The sequence below is a fragment of the Balaenoptera borealis genome (genome assembly GCF_965194805.1).
Source record: "Balaenoptera borealis genome assembly, chromosome: 17".
In the NCBI taxonomy this organism is placed as follows: domain Eukaryota; kingdom Metazoa; phylum Chordata; class Mammalia; order Artiodactyla; family Balaenopteridae; genus Balaenoptera; species Balaenoptera borealis.
In genome coordinates, this window is record NC_138876.1 from 5,744,410 (window position 1) to 5,767,859 (window position 23,450).

The following is a 23,450-nucleotide window of genomic DNA, read 5'->3' on the forward strand; positions in this document are numbered from 1 at the left end:
CGGCTGAGTACCAAGAAAATCATTATGTAAAGGCATGAGAATACCATTGGTGTCAAGAAGACCAGGGTTCAAATCCCAACTCTGCCATTTACTGATATAATACCTCTCAAATTATGTTGCATTATTAGTAAAATGGTCTTCCCTCCCACAATACATTGTGTCATTATATCTCCAGAAAGTGGAAAAATGAGGTCCAATGGGGTGGCAATGTTGTACAACTATTTGGGATACTATTCACAGGCCACCTCAACTCTTTTTGGTACTGAACATGCTGCAAAGTGTGTAACTGCCTTTCACCTCTCTGTTCAGTCAGAATGTTTTCCATCTTTGCCATTGATTCAATTCACTCTTGTAAGCCACCTCTCCATAGCAACTCATCCCCTCATTCTCCTTGGCAGATAAGGCTTTTTTCTCACATTCGTTGGGAATATAAGGGCATTTTGAGACCCATTCATGCAATACTGGAAGCATATAACTTGAGAGAGCTAAATTCTTGTTCTTTTTCCCTGTGACGGTGTACACGTTGTAGTAGATTGCATTATTGGCAATACAACACTATTATTATAGCTTAGCTGTAAGTCTTCAAACCAGATAGAGTCCTCCAAATTTTTCTTCTTTTTCAAACCACTTTTGTTGTCTGACTTCGTTGCATTTCTACATAAATTTTTAAATCAGCATGTCAACCTTTACAAAACATATTGATAATATTGATTGGTATTGCATTGACTCTGTTCCTATATTAAGTTGAGAAGAATTGACATTTTAACAATTTTAGTCTTCTAGTCCAAAAACATGATATATTTTCCATGTGCTTAGAACTTATTTACTTTTAGCAATGTTTTGTAGTTTTCAGTTTGATGTCTGATGCATATAGATTAATGGAATAGAATAGTAGTTCCAGAAACAGGCCAACGCATACACGTCAATTAATTTTTGACAAAAAATGCCATGTTAATTCAATAGGGGAAACAACAGTCTTTTAAATAAATGTTTATTCAGCAACTATATATTCACAGGAGAAATAACTTTTTCAATTCTTAATTCACAACATACGGAAAAAATTACCTTGAAATGGTTCATATACCTAACGATAAGTGATACAGTTGTAAAACTTCTAGTTGCAAACATGGGAGAAATCTGCAATCTTGCAGAATCTTGTGGCAAGCAGTACTTTCTTAGATAGAACAATAAAAGCATAAGCCATATAAAAATGGATGAATTGTATTTCATCAAAATTGAAAACTTCAGCTCTTCTTAAGCCATGGTCAGAGGATGAAAGACAATCTGAAGAATGCAAGAATATATTCTCAGTCCTCATATCTAATAAAGGGTTTGTATCCAGGAATAAAGAACTCTTTCAACTCAATTCTAAGACAGTCCAATTAAAAAGTGGGCAAAACTTTCAAACAGACACTTCACTAAAACATACTAATAGCCAATAACCATTGCTCATTAAAAAAAAAAAAGCTTAACATTATTGGTCATCAGGGAAATACAAATTAAAACCACAATGAAAAACCACTATGTATCTACTGTAATAGCTGAAATCCTAAAAAGCCTGACAGTACCAGTACTGGTGAAGATGTAGAACAACTTCAACTTCCGCACACTGGTTTCATTAAGTAAAATAATACAACTGCCCGGGAAAACTGTTTGACAGTTTACTATAAAGTTAAGTATACACTGAGCATATGACCCTTTGATTTCATTCCTCTCTGTTAATGAATACCTTCTATAGATCCATTCTGAGTATCAGTCACATTTCCTTGACTCCTTAGAACTTCAGGCAACACAATGGTAGTGTCAGAAAGACACTAGTGTTTGCTTTCTGTGCTCCTTTTTCTTTTTTGCTGCTTGTCCTAAAAAGAGAAAACAGCTGCTAATGGACAAATTAATGTTAGCAATTTTTAAAAAAAGCCAGTGAAAATGCAAATATTTTAGCAAACTTGAGAAAATAGATTAAAACTGGTCTCATGCCACCAAAAGTTCTATGCATTTCTTAACCTCCTGGTTTTCTTTTAGAACAATATGGTAAACATTTGTCTTGTTTTGAGTTTTTCTTTTCTAAGAGAAACTTTTATTTTCTGCTGAGATGATGATTCTTTTTCTTCTTCTCCTTCTTCTTCTTCTTCTTCTTCTCTCCTCCTCCTCCTCCCTCCCCCTCCCCTCCCCTCCCCTCCCCCTCCCCTCCCCCTCCCCTTCCCCCCCCCTCCTCCTTCTTCTTCCTCTTCTTCCTCTTCCTTCTTCTTCTTTTCTCTCCTCCCTCCTCCTCCTTCTTCTCCGTCTTCTCCCTTCCTTAGCTCAGTGCTCACTCACTTAACCAGCTTTGATAAGTGATGGATATGTTTATAGTCTTGATGTTCATGATGGTTTCATGGGTGTATACTTATCCCCAAACTCATTGAGTAGTATCCATTCATATGTACAGCTTTTTTATATGTCAATCATAACTCAATAAAAACAAAACAAAAAAAAAACAAAAATTTTATCTTTTAGAAATACCTATTAAAATATTTAAGGATAAAATGATATATCTCCAGTTCCCTTCAAAATAATATGAAATGGGAAACAGGTGAAGATAGATATAAAACATGGTTAGTTACTAGTTGATAACTATTGAATCTGGATGAAGTACATGGTAAGTAATTCTCTCTAGTTTGTGTATGGTTAACATTTTCTATAATAAATTTCCTGAGTTCTCAAAAATATATACAACAAATAGCCTTTAGTATTAAGAAAAAAAAGAAAAAGGCTTCATAAAGGAGAAGAAACTTGAAAGGTCGATTTGAAGGATGTGACTAAGGATAAGAGGAGAAAAGAGGACTGAGAATCTCTGGGAAGACACTTGGTTTGCAGACCCAATATTTGGCAGCAGCTTCAAAGCTTCCTTTTTCTTATTTGACAGGCTCTTTAAGGGCAGAAGATGTGGGGAGAAAAAGCAAAGAGAAAGGAAATATGGTTAATTAAGGAGTTGTGAGGACCTTGCAAAACTACCTGCATCAGAAATCGGATTAAGCAATGTGTCCTTGAAAAATGAGATCATATTCAGATGAGTATAGCCAGATGACAGAAAAATCCTCAGTAGAGTAATTAAGAGAATGGGTTAATGAAATTACAGAGTCATTTAAAGTTACTTAGGAAGTGTGTAGTATACTAGACACTGCCAAAAACAGAAAAAAAAAGAGAACAGGTATGCTAAACACATGCATGTGCATATATGTGTGTGAATACACACACACACACACACACACACACACACACACACACGCACCCATACAACTCCTTCTTTAGTTCTCTACAAGATAGTGGATGCCCTCAGATCATATCTACACTTTATTTAGTCTCTAGTTTGATGATATTCCTTGATGATAAGTTCAGAACTAGTAACAGGCATTTCTTCTTTATTATACACATTTTCTCAAAATTTTGCTTTTTTATCAAAATTGGAAATCAGTGTATCTTCAACTATTGTGTGAAAGAATTTAAATATTTTAAAAACAAATTTTGCTAAGATTAAATGGGTTTTAAATTCATCTTTTCATTTTTCAAAGCAGAATTTATTTGAATTTGAATTTTCTTTCTTTACATTTATATAGTGGAATATTTTTCTGGGCTTGAATCCCAGCATCTGTTTAGTAAGTCACTTACCAAAGTGTGACAATGATTTTGAGAGGTTTTATTTTTCTTTTGTAATCTTGATGTATCACATATGATGACTTTTTTTAGTGTGGAAAAAGCTGGCAAGTAGGAATCAGGGAGGGAATGAGAGATGCAGGAGGAAGTGAATGAGGGCAAAAGGATGGAAGAGAGCGCAGGATCCCTAATATGTTAAAAACGTAATCCTAGCCAGGTGTTCTGAACGTATCTTTTTTGGTGTGTAAGCTGGATCAATAAGGTATTTATGATTTGAATATCATCATTCCCATTTCACAGATGAGTAAAATGATTTCAGAGATGTAAGTCCATTATCATATACAGTAATAGTGACAGTCAAAATCTGAAATCAGGTATGCCACTTTGAATCCATCCTCTCAGCCTGCTTTTATCAAAGTTAAATGAGCTCTTTGTTTATTATAAACATTATTTTCCCGACAGTAAAAATATGTAATTAATCAAACTAACAATAGGAATAATCTATAAAGATTCCACTTTCTCCTGCTACTTCTATGAGATTTCATGTCCTGATTTGTGAAATGAAATGATTTTAAAGTCCCTTTAAACATTAGAATTTTATAATATATGACTCCAAAATTTTGTAAAAAAGAATCTGACTGTTATTTTGTGTACCTAGTACATCTATAGGAATTAATCATGGTTTTTTGTCACCCAAGATATAATCAAGAAAACTTATGAAGCACTATAATATTCCAGGCTATCTGCCACTTCCTGGGATATAAAGATAAAAGACATTACCACTGCCTTTCACAAGTTCATGGAGAGTTACAGTGAGAAGAAGAAAAACAAAAAGCAAGTAAAGAAACAAGTGCAATGTCATGGGATCTCAGAGAAATAGTGACAATGCCTACCTCCAATTATCTTCAGGTTGCCATTAAAATTAAATATTTTAAATATTTAAATATTTCATCATAGAAAGTTTTTGAAATCCGGTGTGAGTTTTATATTTACAATGTATCTGCATTCAAACTGGCCCCATTTCAAATGCTCAGTGGCCATATGTGTCTACCAGATTGGAGAGCACAGCTCTAGAAGTTTGAAATTATGTTTACCATAAAGTAATAGAGAAGCTCTATTATTAAAAAGGTCTAATTATTTTTCCATAGTGATAAACAAAACTATGTCATGTTCCCACTTGTTTCTTGAGTTAATTAAAATTTTCTCCTACTTTAATAATAACGAGGCAACCATTATTGGGAATGTACTTCCAAACTCATGCACGAACAACAAGAGACTGTATTATGGTCAAATGTTAATGAAAGCCTAGATTTAGGAGTCGCTAATATATCTAATATGGTAGTCTTTGAATTCTATTCCATTAGGCACAGTGATAAAGAAATTCGATGACCAGTTGATGGAGCAAATTTAAAAAATAAAAATCACACTTTATTGTCAGCTCCTGCTTCCTTTCTTTCTCCTCCATTTGGTGTCTCCAGATCCTACTGTTGAGATTTATTCATAGATCCCACCAATATTTCTAAGCCAGCAACAGTACCATCTCAGGCTGTAATACTGGGCAAACACATAACGTATATGCAATAGTCTGGTAACCTTCCCAGTACCACCTATCAAAATCTCACATACCATTATTTCATTATTAAGTTATTTGAAAGAATATGGTATTATTTTCATTGTTATTATTGCCATTACTATTATTATTATAGTAACATGATGACACATATAGTTTGGGAGAATTGTCTTTTGCATAAACTGTACACTGCTTGTAGGAAAAATTTTCTTCACTCTGGCTTATTTTCCAAATACACCCTGCAGTTCTTCACTTTCATGCCTGGAGATTCAATTGAATCTCCCGTTGCTAACTGATGAGGCTTGGGGGCCCAAACATGTATCTTTCTTTCCCTCCCAAATTTGAAACCAGCTAGAGAACAAGTCAGATGAGGATGGGGCCCTCATGATGGGGTTAGTGCCCTTAGACAAAGAAGAAGAGACATCAGAGAGCTTGGTCTCTCTCCTTCTACCATGTGCGGACACAGCAAGAAGGTGGCCATCTCCAACCTAGGAAGAGAGCTTTCACCAGGGAAATGAATCTCCCGGCACCTCGATCTCAGATTTGCCTGCCACCAGAACTGTGAGAAACAAATTCTTGTGGTTCAAACCACCCAAGCTATGTTATTTTGTTATGGCAGCCTGTGTTGACTAATATACCTTATATCCACCCCCCACCCCTTCTCTGAGTCTCAGTTTCATCATCTATAAGGTGGATATCAGACACTCCATCCCACCTTCCTTGTTGGCTTGTATGGAGGAACTGAGAAACTAATAAGATCATGTCCTAAAAATTGCTTTGCAACCTGTACAAAAGCTATTATAAGTAAAAAGACTGACTGTCAGTACTGTTTCAGTGTCTCTTGTTTTTCCTCTATGGAATTTCCATCTTCCCAGGCTTGGCCATCTGCTCAGTCCATGGTCACTGCTTATCAAAGAGTGCTAGTAACATTAAGGTAAGATGATCAGTGATCATGGCATAGATTAAAGAGCTGCAGTGTCACCACTGGGAAGTATTCTTGCCAAGCATTGTTGTTTAAAGTGAATTAGCATCCCATGAGCAGTAGGAACACAGCAGAGATTCCACACAAGCCATACATCAGTGGAGACTATCAGCAGACCTGGGTCAGAAACAACCCTACACTGATAACCCTGCATGACCTTGGCCAAATCACTTACCCTCTCTGAACTTGAGTAGTAAAAGCTGCTAAATTGTATTAATAGGAGCTCTTATCTTACAAGCCTGTTGTGGAAAAAAAAATCCTCTGAAGCCCTGACAATTCCTTTATTTCATGGTGAGGCCCAGGAACAATGCTCTAATGGGAGAAAGGGGAGGAGCCGGCAGTAGCCCATACCCTGGGGAGAGCTCTGGGGCCAATGTCAGTGGATGCAGATCCAAGGCAGGATTTTTCTGCTTACTGCTGCATCATTCAATCACATCATTTAAAAAATATTATTAATTCCTTTTGGTGCTGGGCATACAATATACAAAATATACAAAGTTCTTATCCTCATGAGATAATAACATGAAGAAATAATGAAGAAATATAAGAAAAAGAAAATGAAGAAATATATCAAATATTCTATACAATCAGATGTAACAAGTACTATGGAGGAAAATAAAGAGATGATGAAAAATATATAAATGATGTGTGAAAAGGAACCTTGCTGGATCGGAGGTAAAAGCATTCTAAGAAAGGAAAAGCCAGTGCAGAAGCCCTGGCAGAAAAGGACATGATGTTTATGAAGAAAAACAAGAAAGCTGGTGTGGCTGGAGCAGAATGTGTGAGTGGGATTGTGCCAGGAAATAAGAAAGTGAAGGCAATCAACTTCAAGTTCATCAGCTTTGGACAGCTTATTATACATTTTACACTTATTTCTGCAGAATCTTGTATGTTACACCTAACTGACTGGGATTTTGTCAGGATAACATGAAATAATGTATGTGAAAGCACACTGCATCCTGAAATTACAAGAAACCTTTTAAACGGTAAGAAATCAGCTGTACATGCCTCCTGGATGCAGTTTCATTCTTTCCTGATGAGTAACGCACCAGCTACTCTTCTGCTCCTACCCCTTAAAGTCTGTGAAACACCTTGCAAAAGTCATGCACATTCTCTGAATTAACTCAAACTTTTGCCCTGAATTCTTAACTGAGATAATAGACACAAAGCTTTTAGAAGAGTACCAAGAACATCAATTTTAGCCACTATTATTATTTTCCCATTACCTGGTAAGCTGGTCAAAATAAGAACAAATGGAATTTGCAAGATCCGTGCTTTGGAATCTCTCCCTAAAGAGATGAGTGGACACTGGACTAAATGTCTTTATATTTCTTCTCCTCAGTGATACAATCAGAAAGGAAAGAGACATTCTTAAATCAATTATGATTACATTTCTAATAAAGGATGAGAACTTCAAGAAAGTATTTTCTGTGGAGTCCCAGTATTTTTCAATGTATTTGAGCAAATCTGGTTCCTACTGCTTATGGGATGCTAATTCAGTTTAAACAACAACGCTTGGCAAATCTTAACTTGAGAGTAAAAAATGAATAAAGAAAATGGGGGGAGTGCTGGTTATGTATATGATTATATATATATAATTCTTAGTATTGCACAATTTTTTAAATTGAAGTATAGTTGACTGACAATGTTATATTAATTTCAAGTGAACAGCATAGTGATTCATGATCTTTATATATTGCATACCATACAAAGTTATTATAAAATATTGACTGTATTCCTTGTGCTGTAAATTACATCCCTGTGGCTTATTTATTTTATAACTGGTAGTTTGTACCTCTTAATCCCCTTCACCTATATCACCCCTCCCTTAATACCTCTCCCCTCTGGCAACCAATAGTTTATGACTCTGCATCTATGACTGTCATCTCTCATCTATTTTTGTTTTGTTATATTGTTCATTGGTTTTGTTTTTTAGACTCCACATGTAAGTGAAAACATATAGTATTTGTCTGACTTACTTCAATAGGCATAGTACCTCCAATCCATTCATGTTGCTGCAAATGTCAAGATTTCATTCTTTTTATAGCTGAGTAATATTCCACTGTGTATGTGTGTATATATATATATATATATATATATATATAGACCACATCTTCTTTAGCCATTCATCTGTTGATGGATGCTTAGGTTGCTTTCATATCTTGGCTATTGTAAACAATGCTGCTATGAATATTGGGGTGCATATACCTTTAAAATTAACATTTTTGTTTTCTTTAGAGGAATACCCAGGAGTAGAATTGCTGGATTGTATAGTAGCTCTGTTTTTAATTTTTTGAGGAACCTCCTTACTGTTTTCCATGGTGGCTGTAACAATTTACGTGCCCACCAACAGTGCACGAGGGTTCCCTTTTTTTTCACATCCTTGCCAATACTTGTTATTTCTTGTCTTTTTTTTTTAATAGATCTTTATCAGAGTATAATTGCTTCACAATATTGTGTTAGTTTCTGTTGCACAACAAAGCGAAATCAGCCATATGCATACACATGTCCCCATATCCCCTCCCTCTTGAGCCTCCCTCCCATCCTCCCTATCCCACCCCACTAGGTCATCGCAAAGCATGGAACCAATCTCCCTGTGCTGTGCTGCTGCTTCCCACCAGCCAACTATTTTAAATTTGGTAGTTTATATATGTCGATGCTACTCTCACTTTGCCCCAGCTTCCCCCTCCCACCCCATGTCCTCAAATCCATTCTCTACGTCTGCCTCTTTATTCCTGCCCTGCAACTAGGTTCATCAGTACCATTTTTCTTTTTTTAGATTCCATATATATGCATTAGCATATGGTATTTGTTTTTCTCTTTCTGACTTACTTCACTCTGTATGACAGACTCTAGGTCCATCCACCCCACTACAAATAACTCAATTTCGTTTCTTTTTATGGCTGAGTAATATTCCATTGTATATATGTGCCACATCTTCTTTCTCCATTCATCTGTCGATGGACACTCAGGTTGCTTCCATGTTCTGGCTGTTGTAAATAGTGCTGCAGTGAGCACTGTGGTACATGTCTCTTTTGAATTATGGTTTTCTCTGGGTATATGCCCAGTAGTGGGATTGCTGGGTCATATGGTAGTTCTATTTTTAGTTTTATAAGGAACCTCCATACTGTTCTCCATAGTGGCTGTATCAATTTACATTCCCACCAACAGTGCAAGAGGGTTCCCTTTTCTCCACACCCTCTCCAGCATTTATCGTTTGTAGATTTTTTGATGATGGCCATTCTGACTGGTGTGAGGTGATACCTCATTGTGGTTTTGATTTGCATTTCTCTAATGATTAGTGATGTTGAGTATCCTTTCATGTGTTTGTTGGCAATCTGTATATCTTCTTTGGAGAAATGTCTGTTTAGGTCTCCTGCCCATTTTTGGATTGGGTTGTTTGTTTTTTTGATATTGAGTTGCATGAGCTGCTTGTATATTTTGGAGATTAACTTTGTCAGTTGCTTTGTTTGCAAATATTTCCTCCCATTCTGAAGGTTGTTTTTTCGTCTTGTTTGAGGTTTCCTTTGCTGTGCAAAAGCTTTTAAGTTTCATTAGGTCTCGTTTGTTTATTTTTTATTTTATTTCCATTACTCTAGGAGGTGGGTCAAAAAAAGATCTTGCTGTGATTTATGTCAAAGGGTGTTCTGCCTATGTTTTCCTCTAAGCGTTTTATAGTGTCTGGCCTTATATTTAGGTCTTTAATCCATTTTGAGTTTATTTTTGTGTATGGTGTTAGGAAGTGTTCTAACTTCATTCTTTTACATGTAGCTGTCCAGTTTTCCCAGCACCGCTTATTGCAGAGGCTGTCTTTTCTCCATCGTATATTCTTGCCTCCTTTGTCAAAGGTAAGTTGACCATATTTGTGTGGGTTTATCTCTGGGTAATCTATCCTTTATCATTGATCTGTATTTCTGGTTTTGTGCCAGTGCCATACTGTCTTGATTACTGTAGCTTTGTGGTATAGTTTGAAGTCAGGGAGCCTCTTTCCTCCAACTCTGTTTTTCTTTCTCAAGATTGCTTTGGCTATTCGGGGTCTTTTGTGTTTCCCTACGAATTGTAAAATTTTTTGTTCTAATTCTGTGAAGAATGCCATTGGTAGTTTGATAGGGATTGCATTGAATCTGATGATTTCTTTGGGTAGTATAGTCATTTTCACAATATTGATTCTTCCAATCCAAGAACATGGTATATTTCTCCATCTGTTTATGTCATCTTTGATTTCTTTCATCAGTGTTTTATAATTTTCTGAGTACAAGTCTTTCACCTCCTTAGGCAGGTTTATTCCTAGGTATTTTTGTTGCAGTGGCAAATGGGAGTGTTTCCTTAATTTCCTTTTCTGATTTTTTGTTGTTGGTGTATAGGAATGCCAGAGATTTCTGTGCATTAATTTTGTATCCTGCAACCTTACCAAATTCATTGATTAGTTCTAGTAGTTTTCTGGTGACATCTTTAGGATTTTCTATGTATAGTATCATGTCATTGGCAAACAGTGACAGCTTCACTTCTTCTTTTCCAATTTGTATTCCTTTTATTTCTTTTTCTTCTCTGATTGCTGTGGCTAGGACTTCCAAAACTATATTAAATAAGAGTGGTAAGAGTGGACATCCTTGTCTAGTTCCTGATCTTAGTGGAAATGCTTTCAGTTTTTCACCATTAAGTATGATGCTTGCTGTGGGTTTGTCATATATGGCCTTTATTATGTTGATGTAGGTTCCCTCTGTGCCCATTTTCTGGAGGGTTTTTATCATAAATGGGTGTTGAATTTTGTCAAAAGCATTTTCTGCGTCTATTGAGATGATCATATGGTTTTTATTTGTTAATGTGGTGTATCACATTGACTGATTTGCGTATATTGAAGAATCCTTGCATCCCTGGGATAAATCCCAGTTGATCCTGGTGTATGATCCTTTTAATATGCTGCTGGATTCTGTTTGCTAGTATTTTGTTCAGGATTTTTGCATCTACGTTCATCAGTGATATTGGTCTATAATTTTCTTTCTTTGTGATATCTTTTTCTGGTTTTGGTAAAGTGTAATCTGCTGGTTTTGGATGGAATGTCCTATAAATATCAATTAAATCTATCTGGTCTATTGTGTCATTTAAAGCTTGTGTTTCCTTATTTTTCTGTTTGGATGATCTGTCCATTGGTGTAAGTGGGGTGTTAAAAGTCCCCTACTATTATTGTGTTACTGTTGATTTTTCCTTTCATGGTTATTGGCATTTGCCTTATGTATTGAGGTTCTCCTATGTTGGTTGCATAAGCATTTTTAATTGTTATATCTTCTTCTTGGATTGATCCTTTGATCACTATGCACTGTCCCTCCTTATCTCTTGTAACAGTCTTTATTTTAAAGTCTATTTTATCTGATACGACTATTGCTACTCCATCTTTCTTTTGATTTCCATTTGCATGGAATATCGTTTTCCAGCCCTTCACTTTCAGTCTGTATATGTCCCTAGGTCTGAAGCGGGCCTCTTGTAGACAGCATATATACGGGTCTTGTTTTTGTATCCATTCAGCCAGTCTGTGTCTTTTGGTGGGAGCATTTAATCCATTTACATTCAAGGTAATTATCGATATGTATGTTCCTATTCCCATTTTCTTAAATGTTTTGGGTTTGTTATTGTAGGTGTTTTCCTTCTCTTGTGTTTCTTGCCTAGAGAAGTTTCTTTAGCATTTGTTGTAAAGCTGGTTTGTGGTGCTGAATTCTCTTAGCTTTTGCTTGTCTGAAAAGCTTTTGACTTCTCCTCCGAATCTGAATGAGATCCTTTCTGGGTAGAGTAATCTTGGTTGTAGGTTTTTCTCTTTCATCACTTTAAGTATATCCTGCCACTCCCTTCTGGCCTGCAGAGTTTCCACTGAAAAATCAGCTGATAACCTTTTGGGGATTCCTTTGTATGTTATTTTTTGTTTTTCCCTTGCTGCTTTTAATCTTTTTTCTTTGAATTTAATTTTTGTTAGTTTGATTAATATGTGTCTTGATGTGTTTTTCCTAGGGTTTATCCTGTATGGGACTCTCTGTGCTTTCTGGACTTGGGTGACTGTTTCCTTTCTCATGTTAGGGAAGTTTTTGACTATAATCTGTTCAAATATTTTCTCAGACCCTTTCTTTTTCTCTTCTTCTTCTGGGACACCCATAATTCTAATGTTGATGCGTTTAATGTTGTCCCAGAGGTCTGTGAGATTGTCTTCATTTCTTTTCATTCTTTTTTCTTTATTCTGCTCCTCTGCAGTTTTTTCCACCATTTTGTCTTCCAGCTCACTTATTCGTTCTTCTGCCTCAGTTATTCTGTTATTGATTCCTTTTAGTATATTTTTCATTTCAGTTATTGTGTTGTTCATATTTGTTTGTTCTTTAGTTCTTCTAGATCTTTGTTAAACATTTCTTGTATTTTCTCAATCCATGCCTCCATTCTATTTTTGAGATTCTGGATCATCTTTACTATCATTACTCTGAACTCTTTTTCAGGTAAATTGCCTATTTCCTCTTCATTTATTTGGTCTTGTAGGTTTTTACCTTGCTCCTTCATCTGGGACATATTTTTTTGCTGTCTCTTTTTTTTTTTTTCCTATGGGATTGTTTGCCTGTTTTACTGGTTGTTTGGCCTGAGGCTTCCAACACTGGAGTTTGTAGGCTATTGGGTAGAGCTGGGTCTTGGTGCTGAGTTGAGGAACTCTGTGAGACCTCACTCGGATGAATATTCCCTGGGCTCTGAGGTTCTCTGTTAGTCCAGTTGTTTGGACTCAGAGCTCCCACTGCAGGAGCATTGACCCTACCCCTGGCTCATGATCCAAGATCCCACAAGCTGTGTGGGACGGCAATTAAAAAAAATAATAATAATAACAAAGTAAAAAATAAAATTAGACTAGGAAACTAACAGATATGTTAGAAAGAATATAAAAATAAAAATATAGATGAATCAACAACCAAAAGGTACATCAGTACCACAATAGTAAAAAAGAGGAGGAGGGAAAAGAAAAAGAAGTGGGGGGTGGAGGCCTTGGCTGTGGAGGCCGGGCACTAAGCAAGGGTGAGGTTTGGGCAGTGGGCGGGGCCAATGCTCAGGACCCACAGGACTGGAAAAGGCCCTGGGGGCTGTGGGGGGTGGGGCTTAGGCTCAAGGAACAGGAGGGGTCCAGGCATGCCCCCCACCCCTGGTCTCAGAGGACAGGGGACCTCACCTGGGAGCCTAGCAGGCTTCCTGGGCTCGAGTGCATCGGGCAAACGCCCTCCCCTCCTCTCCTCTCCTGCTCCTCCAGTCTAGGAGGGCCCCTCCCACCTGCCTCTCCAGATCTCCCCAGCCTCCTTCCTATGCCCCCAAGGACCCACACGGCCTGGAGGGGGCTTTGGGAGGAAGGGGACTGGCCTGGGAGCTCAGCAGGCTCCCTGTGCCCAAGTGGACGGGTCAATCGCCCTCTGCTCCTCTCCTGCTCTTCCCAGAGGGCCCCTCCCGCCTGCCTCTCCTGATCTCCCTGGCCTCAGGGGCACTGATCCTCTCTGGCTGCCACTTCTCCTCACCCCTCAGTCCCCCTACATCCTACCGGTTCACTTTGGGATTCCTCCCATCTCCTTGGGCATCAGAGTCCCCCACCAGCGGCTGGCAGGCGCCCTAGTTGTGGGGAGACTCTAACTCCACGTCTTCCCACACCGCCATCTTGACTCCACCTCTCTCTTGTCTTTTTGATGATAGCAATTCTGACATCTGTGAGATGATACCTTATTGTGGTTTTGATTTACATTTCCCTGATGATTAGTGATGTTGAGCATCTTTTCATGTGCTGTTGGACATCTGTATAACTTCTTTGGAAAAATGCCTATTCAGGTCCTCTGTTCATTTTTAAATCCAATTGCTTTTATAATATATTGAGTTATATGAGTTCTTTATGTATTTTGGATATTAACCCCTTATCAGACATACTGTTTGCAAATATCTCCTCCCCTTCTGTAGGTTGCCTTTTTGTTTTGTTGATGGTTTCCTTTGCTCTGCAAAAAGTAAATGGAAAGACATTCTGTGTTCAAGTATTGGAAGAAATAATATTGTTAAAATGCCCATGCTACCCAAAGCAATCTACAGATTCAATACAATCCCTATCAAAATATCCATGGAATTTTTCACAGAACTAGAACAAATAATCCTAAAATTTTATCAAACCACAAAAGACCCCAAATAGCCAAAGCAATCTTGAGAAACAAAGAACAAAGCTGGAGGTATCATGCTACTTGATTTCAAGCTATACTACAAAGCTATAGTAATCAAAAGAACATGGTACTGGTGCAAAAACAGACACATAGAGCAATGGAATAGAATAAAAACCACAGAAGTAAACCCATGCACATATGGTCAATTAATGTATAACAAAGGAGGCAAAAATATATGATGGGAAAAAGACAATCTCTTCAGTAAGTGGTGTTGGGAAAACTGGACAGCTACATGTTAAAAAATGAAAGGTGGACCATTTCTTACATCATATACAAAAATAAACTCAGAATGGATTAAAATTTAAACTTAAGACTTAAAATCATAAAACTCCTAGGAGAAAGCATAGGCAGTATGCTGTTTGACATCAGTCTCAGCAATATGTTTTTTGGATCTGTCTCCTCAGGCAAAAATAACAAAAGCAAAGATAAACAAATGGGACCACAATTTGTTTTTGACCTAAGAATAAACTTATGATTCTCTTCCAGCAACATAATTCTCCAAAAAATGAAATATCATTGTATTGATGTCTGAATTTTCACCATCAGTATGTGTTTTTGATGTATTTGAAAGTACATTTTATTAATAGAAAGAAAACTGAAAGGTTACTTTGGTTTTAAAAATTAATATTTAAAGCATTAATATAACAAAGTTAACTCTGGTTCTTGTGCTTTTGAATTCACAAATTTAATTTACAAATCATTTTATTTTCTATTTATAAATACAGAATATATTAACAAAACTTTTAAGTCAGCCTTTACAACTTAATTAAAGTCCATTACATGTTTTAAACTTTATAAATTTAATGTGTTCATTTATTTTTAAAATTTTTTTTATTTTTGGCTGTGTTGGGTCTTTGTTGCTGCGTGCATGCTTTCTCTAGTTGTGGCGAGTGGGGGCTACTCTTTGTTGCGGTGCATGGGCTTCTTATTGCGGTGGCTTCTCTTGTTGCGGAGCACGGGCTTTAGGTGCACGGGCTTCAGTAGTTGTGGCATGCAGGCTCAGTAGTTGTGGCTTGTAGGCTCTAGAGCGCAGACTCAGTAGTTGTGGTGCACAGGCTTAGTTGCTCCATGGCATGTGGGATCTTTCTGGACCAGGGCTCGAACCCATGTCCCCTGCATTGGCAGGCGGATTCTTAACCACTGCGCCACCAGGGAAGCCCTAATATGTTCATTTTTAAGTACTTCAATTCTCTTTTAAGCTAAGCTTCCCAAACACTTAACCAACTTCTATAAATTTAATAAATCAAAATTGTAAGATGTTCTAATACTTTTAGCAGATATAGTAAAATTTTCTTAGACTATTCAACTTAGAATGACAAGCAAAATCAGATTTTCAATTCCGCATTTTAAGTTGGAATCAATTTAATTTGATAGATACTCTACGTTGTCAAATTATACTTTAGTATGCCAAATTCTCCTGTTATAAGTGATTAAAATGTCAAGTAAGCTCAGATTATTTTCAAACTTAACATGAAAATATTAACACCATGAGTTATAATTCACTTCATCATTTTCAGAATTAAGTCTGTTATTCCCTGCAGTTAAACTACTCACTCACACATCAATTCATTCTACAACCTTCAGTACCTACTATGTGCCAGGCGCCACTTAAGATGCTGGGTCTAAAAAAAATCCATATCCCCAACCTCATGAAACATAAATACAAGGGGAGTGCAAAGGCAGAGAAACTAACAAAAATAATAATAATAATAATTAAATTAACATGATATTTCAGAAGGAGAGATTACCATGAAGAAAAGGGAGTTCCTGAGTTACTAGGGTGGCACAAAAGACTCCTGGAAAGGATAACAATTACTAGGGTAGCATGAAAAACACGTGGAGTATATTAAAAAGTTTGCCTTGTGGAATCTGGGGCAGGAGGATTCCAGGCAGGGGGAAGAGCAGATGCAGAGGTACTAAGAAGGGAACGTGACTGGCGTGCAGGAGGACAGCCAAAGGCCAGCATGGCTGGAGCAGGCGACAGCAGGAGAAAAGAAGGAGGGGCTGAGGTCAGGGAGAGGAAGGGGTCCAGGCTGTGTGGGGTCCTCCTGGACAGTTATTCTGAATGAGAAGAAATCTCAGTGCAGAACTTTGAGGGTAGGAGTGTCATGACAAGACATGATGTAATACAGCACTTAGCAGGATGACTCTAGCTGCTGTACTGAGATGAGATTGTGTATGTAGGGGGTGAGGAGTGCCAGGGCAAAAGCTGGGAGACAGATTAGCGCACTATGTACAGCAACATGCCAGGTAAATGGCAACGGGGGTTTTGACCAGGGTAGAAACAGCAGAGGTGTTGAGAAGTGGTCAGATTCTGAGTATATTAGAAAGGAGACCAAAAGGATCTGCTGATAAATTAGGGGTGAAAGTGAAGCATGACCTCAAGATATTTGGCCTGAGCCACTGGCAGGATGAGATGGAGAAGACCGTAAGTGAAGGGAAAGGGGAAGAGTCCATGTTTGGGGCATGCTGAGTTCGGGAACTGTGTTAAACATCATGGGGGTTTATCATGTAGGTGGTTAGATCTAGGAGCCTGGACAGAAAAGTTTCTGTACTGAGCAAATTTGGGATTATCTGTATACCAAATCAATTGGGATTACATATTAACCAACAGTTTTGGTGGGAACCTGAGACTTGGAGCTTCAGGTAGTAGGGGTGATTTTTTTTTTTTCTCATCCTCTTTATATATATGGAGGAATGTGAAAAGGATCTCTAAGGCCATGTCCTCCAAATGGAGTCTTATAGCCCACATCCCATGGATTCAACTTATACCTAAACTAATTATTAAGCCAGTTTGTGTGTGCTTTTAAAACCATTTAATAGGACACAACTTACCTCTTTATTGTCTGATCCTGTTCTGAAATTTTTTTTACAGCTTTCCCCTCTGACAGGGCCACCATTCTCATGGATATTTAAATGGATTTGATTGGATTCTATTTCTATCATATGATCTTTCTGGAGTTAAGTTCCCACCTCTAAAAACATTCCAGCAAAAATCACCCCCATCACTTTCCTTTTCTTTTTTTGGGGGGGGGGTTCATCTTGTTTGTAAACTCTGCCCTCTCCAGGCTTGTTCAAAGATGCAAATATTGGTATGGGGCAATACTTTAAGATCAATCACACTTTATTTTTTCTTGATGTGAGAGAGCTAAGGTGGAGAGAAAATTTTTGGACTTCTCCAAAAGTTAACGAAACTGTTCCATATGAATAAGCAGAGCGTTTGAAGACCAACTTTGCCTGCTTACTTGTGGGGCTGTTGGCCTTATTAAAAGGAGAATGAATTTTTCCAGGCTGTGTGTAACGTGGTAGGAGCATGCATCCCCTCTCCGAGCTTAGTCTCCCAGTTATCCTACCACCTCCACTGTGACCAGCACTGCTGAAAAGGAAAAAATATGTTCTCTGAAGGGTCCAAGTAGTGTTACGTAAACACGTTTGTGAAAACCTGTGCATTTTACTTAAAATACACCCCATCCCCAAGGCCGCTGTAAGGCCGTCTTCCCCCAAGTTTCGTCAGTGCTTGATGACTAGAAGGGTGAGAGAGACTGTTGTAGGAAGGGCTGCTGAGGGCTGGAGGTGGCATCTGAGCAAAAAGGCCAAGAGAGAGACACTTAAACACAAGATTCCCATCTAGAATCACAATCAGCGTGAATTCCTTAAATTCACTAGGAAGGGTGAACTGGCATTAATACCATTCATGTAAGAAAGCAGAAACAGGTGCAACCAATTTGAAAGGTAAAGACAAATCTAGTAAAAAATGGCTGAATGAAAAGTTTTCGTCCAGAAATGAGTGCATTTTCAACCATTTGGAAAACTATTTTCTGAGGATTTCAAACACCTGAAGTTTTGCTGTAGAATAATATATTATTATTTCTAACAGAAAGCTTCAAATCCATTTTCTTTAAGTGGAAACGGTTCCAGAAAACTTAGGTGATTTTTCCAACATCACACAGCGTGTTAATATCAGAACCTTGATTAAAACTAAGTTAAACAAAAATGTCCAGCATGGAGTTTTATTCAATCAGTTTTTGAGTTAACATCTAAATTTCTATTCTTTTCTTTTTTGCCACCCCTTGATTATGCTGTGATTTTTTTAAAAATAGCTGGAAATGGGATTTGCCATTTTTCTTATTTATTTCACAAAATGTTTTATTTTCATTTATTCACGATCATCTGGATCAAGTTTTATCTTTCAAGGACCACATGACCTGAGGCCAATTTTGGACTTGGCTATTTTTACCACATCTTTAGTGTTCTCTAATTAGCCAGATTGTTTTCTTTTCTTTTAAGGCCTAAGAACAAACAAAAAATTTAGTAGTGTACAGAGTTCTTGTGTTTAATTTCTACATCAGGAATTTTTCTTTCATGTAGTTATCTTGTTTGCCAGTGAAATATGTAATTACTATAAATCTAACAGTTTCCCAAACATTTTGTTTCATTTTATTTTGGGAGTTTGGGAGGCCTCTTCCTAGAACATTTTCCTGTTCAGTCTTAACAAAAACCTGATATAATACACAGCATTGGGATTATCAGGGATTTCAAGCACCACACACTAAGTGGCAGCACTAAAGACTGAACACATTTCTCACTTCTTCCTCCAAAGTGTTCTGTATGTGGACTAGGGGTCATAGCTATCTCCAGTCTTTTCAGAAGACCATAATTATGATCAAGAATCAATCAGTATTACCTATCTACTAAAAGTCAATTGCTTGAGAATAGTTTTTTTTATTTGGTCTCATTTTGAACATTTGTGATGTAAGTATTCCAGAAATATATCAAGCAGTCCTGGGTATTCTTAATAAAATTATCTGCACATTCTGTCACCTTCTCATGATACCTCAAGATCACCATCATGAACAGTAATCACCAAATTACTGCGTCTAAGCCATGGACCATCTCCACTTCCTGTCTTTTAAGCTCTGGATAAGATCAGCTGAAACTCCATTCTATACCTCTTGTGAGGTTTAATGTTCTAACCAAAACTTATGCAGATTCAGAGCCTCAGTTTCCTTCTTCTGCTAGATTGTCATTGTCTTCTCTACACATTACTCCTCCTCATTCTTCCTGTTACAAATTGAAAAAAAAAAAAAAAAAAAAAGCCTTGAGTTGAGTTTGAGTGCAGGAGCTGAAGAGAGCTGGGTTCTCAGCATAATAAAGTCAGTGCTCTTGCATCAGCTTATGGGAGGCAGAGGGATGAAGGTATCCGAGTCGTTTCCACCACATTAACGCTCACTAGAGCAGAGGAGCCTTTCCTCTGGTAGCATGTGGTAGCATTCATGGGTTCTGCCATGTTCCACGTTAACAAAGAAAACCTTATGATTACCAGCTTATGTTCCTCCATTTTATTTTCTTATCTAAGGAATCTGTTTCTGTTCTATACTGATTTCCAGACTTTATGATGCAGAATTTGGTTTGGGGAAACAAGGGCAAGATCAGATATCTTGTTTTAATTATGTCACCTGTATATCCATGTGTCTTGTCTTTCCTATGTCTGCAGAACCCCATCTGTTTTGTTCATTTTTCTACTTCCTGTGCCTAGAATGGTGCCCAACATATAGAAAGCATTTAATAGTGAAAAGTTTAGTTTTAAAGTCTATTTTTTATAAAGCAATTACACTTATGCTGTTTCCTAATCATGAGCACGGAAAAAATTGATTTGCCGAGAGAAGGAAAACAGGATGGCAGAAGTATCTGTTATTTATTTAGTGCCCCTTAAATTTCAGGCACTCTATTAGGCATATTATATTTACCTAAATGTGTAATTTAATTCTCATAACTTCCCAGTAGAGTAATCACATTTAGAAATAAAGAAACATTAGCTTAGCTGTGTTAGGTAAGTACTTCAAAGTCTCATAGATTATAAATGGCAGAGTAGAGTAAGAATACAAAGTCATTTTTCCTGATGTGTATGGTTTCAGCCCTACAATAGCATATATCCATTTGCTGACAAAGAAACTGAGACCAGGAGAGGAAAAGTAACCTCTCCCGAGTTGCCTAGCTGGCATGTCCTTGAACACCGATTCCTAATACAGACAGACCTTTAATGGTAGGTTAGAGCCCTGTTCCTCAGATTGTGGCAGACCATCAGCATTAGCAACATGTGGTAGCTTATTGGAAATACCATGTCTGAGGGTCCGCTCCAGGAAGACTAAGAATTGTCCTAGTAATTTGTCTCTCAAGAACCAACTGAGGGGCTTCCCTGGTGGCGCAGTGGTAGAGAATCTGCCTGCCAATGCAGGGGACACGGGTTCGAGCCCTGGTCTGGGAAGATCCCACGTGCCGCGGAGCAACTAGGCCCGTGAGCCACAACTACTGAGCCTGCGCGTCTGGAGCCTGTGCTCCGCAAAGAGAGAGGCCGCGATAGTGAGAGGCCCGCGCATCGCGATGAAGAGTGGCCCCCGCTTGCCGCAACTAGAGAAAGCCCTTGCACAGAAACGAAGACCCAACACAGCCAAAAATAAATAATAAATAAATAATAAATAAATTAAAAAAAAAAAAAAAGAACCAAATGAGGTCTCTGGATGGCGTGGATCCAACAAAGATGACATGTAACCCAGATAAGATATGACAAGAATTCCAACTTAACCAACCGACCTGAAACCTGTTCACTACAGTCATTTGTGCTGATTTCCTTAGAATATTACTAATCTAGACTTCAGGGGCCCAGTGAAGAGACCTGACACATTAGAATTTAAGGTTTGGAAAATCTTGGCATATAGTTTCAGGACAAGACACAATTTATCACAGGAATTATAATTTCCCTTTGTTTCCTCTCCGTCTAAAGTGAGATTAAAGGCTGATGGAAGATGCTCTTGGCACTCTGTTAATGGATGCTAATTAAAGTCTTGCTTTGGACAAAAGAAAACAGATGAAGAAGGCAAAACACAATAGAACCTCACAGATGGACTCCTGGAATAAGCAAGGTGGGCTGGAGAGGGCTTTGGTGATTAAGATGCAACGCTGGAACTTTCAGCAGCTGAAGCTGTTCCTCATCTAGACACAGTATGAAAGTAATTATTCATATGTAAATTGTATGATTTTTTTTCTCTATCCTTAAAAATATGGCCTTATTCACTGTAAATACAAACTCTAACAAATGAATCCAACTGCACATTATTCTGTAGATTCTTTTTTTATTTTCTTCTTTCTCTCTTTTTTTTTTGTTGTCTGTTTTTAATGGCACTTTCCTTTTAGCTGTGACTTTGCAAATAAAAAAGCATGTAACATCTGGAACTGCTTAAAATCAATTTCTTTTCTCCTTTATTTTTTTCTGTTCTATAACTAAAAATGGACTTTGCAATTTGCATCATGCTTTTTTCCTCCTTCCTTTATAAAATAAATAAATAAATAAATGCCATCTGGTCTAACAGCTCAGTTGCCAATTACCAGCCTGAGGCAATCCAAAACTGCCAGATAGTCAACGGAGAAAATATGGTTTCAAGAAGAAATGCTAATGGAGCCCTTGCTGTAGTATGGTTTGGCGCTCTGCCAAATCACCACCCGTGCAAACATTGTCTTATCTCCTAGGGACTTGAAAGAAATCCTTGCAATCTGCATTATGGTATATCAGCACCTTGACTTATCTTAATGAAGACGTCTTAAAAACTCAACTGTTTCATAGTTAGTGAAATATATTGACATCTCAGAAAATCAGATCAGCACTCTTCCGTTGGAGCTGTGAAATTTGCAAGTGACTAAATTTCCAATTTGTTCATTTTCCTGGGATCACGGTGCCTTTTTGGCCATGACCAGTGGAGAACAGCAGCTCCTGTGTGTTGTGTTCAGCTGAATTAAGGTCATCGGGTCCACAGATGGTAATTATTCACTTAAAGTCAGTCTCATCAGGAAATAATCACTTAGTCTACCTGGACTGAGTACTCGTTTGGTTGTTTATTTAAATTACATCAGTGGAAGGTTTAGAGTCACCATGGAGCCCTCATTCCCCTTTATCCTGTATGTATCTAAAGCCCATCAAGTCCTAAAAATTCTGCTCCCAGTATTGGCCCCACTCCTATCCATGTTCACTCCCACTCTCTAGATTCAAGTTATTAAAATTCCTTTCTTGGTTCCCATTCAAAACCTTCTACATCGTCTTATAAAGCCTCTTCTCTCTCCACAGTCAGTGGGGTCTTCTAAAAATATAAATCATCTGCTTAAAATAAGACAATGTCTTTCCATTGCACTTAAGGATAAGATCCAGAATCCTTAAATTGGCTAAGGGTTCTCTATGAACTGATTTTGCCTCTTAGAACATCTTGATCCTTTCACTATTTCTGTCCACAAACTGGTCTGTTGGATCCAAAACAGCAAATACCATGTCTACTTTGTTCAACATTCTTGATTCAGCACCTAACGTATGGCGTATAATAATCACTCAACATATATTCTTTGAATTAATTCAGATTAAATGTTGGTTCTTACTATCTTTGTAATCTTAGACAAAGATTCTGACAATTCTTAGCCAAAATTACCTTATCTATAAGATGAGACAACTAATCACTTCTCAGAGTTTTGTTGGGAGGATTAAAGGAGAATATGCTTGTGAAGTTCAGTTGGCTTCACACACACAAAAATTTGTTAAATAAATTAATATTAGACAAATATTTTAATGCTGGCTCTTCCATCTCCTACTAGTATGACTTTAGGGAAATTCCCCTAAACGTTTCAAGCCTCATTTCCTGATCTATAGAATGGGATAATAATATCTTCTGAAGAGACTTGCTTGGAAGGATTAGATGAGAAAAATATTGGTAGAGAACAGAGACTAGTACATAGTAACTGTCCAATAAATGGAGTAACCATTGTTGTACTATTACTGATTTATGACAAGAAAAATAAAAGTTATGAATTCTTTATTCCACTAGTTTCAGAAATTTTCACCCTTGTATTTCCCCAGCAGTACTCTTTGTTGTGTCTCCTACTCTGGTTCCATTATCTATGCACAACTACATGTAAAGAGCCTGGACTGGCCTGGGGTAGAAAACTTTTGCAGGAGCCTAAATTTGTATTTCTCCAAGAAATCTCTGTTTTGTTTTCCCACACACATTCCTATTATTTTCTGTTT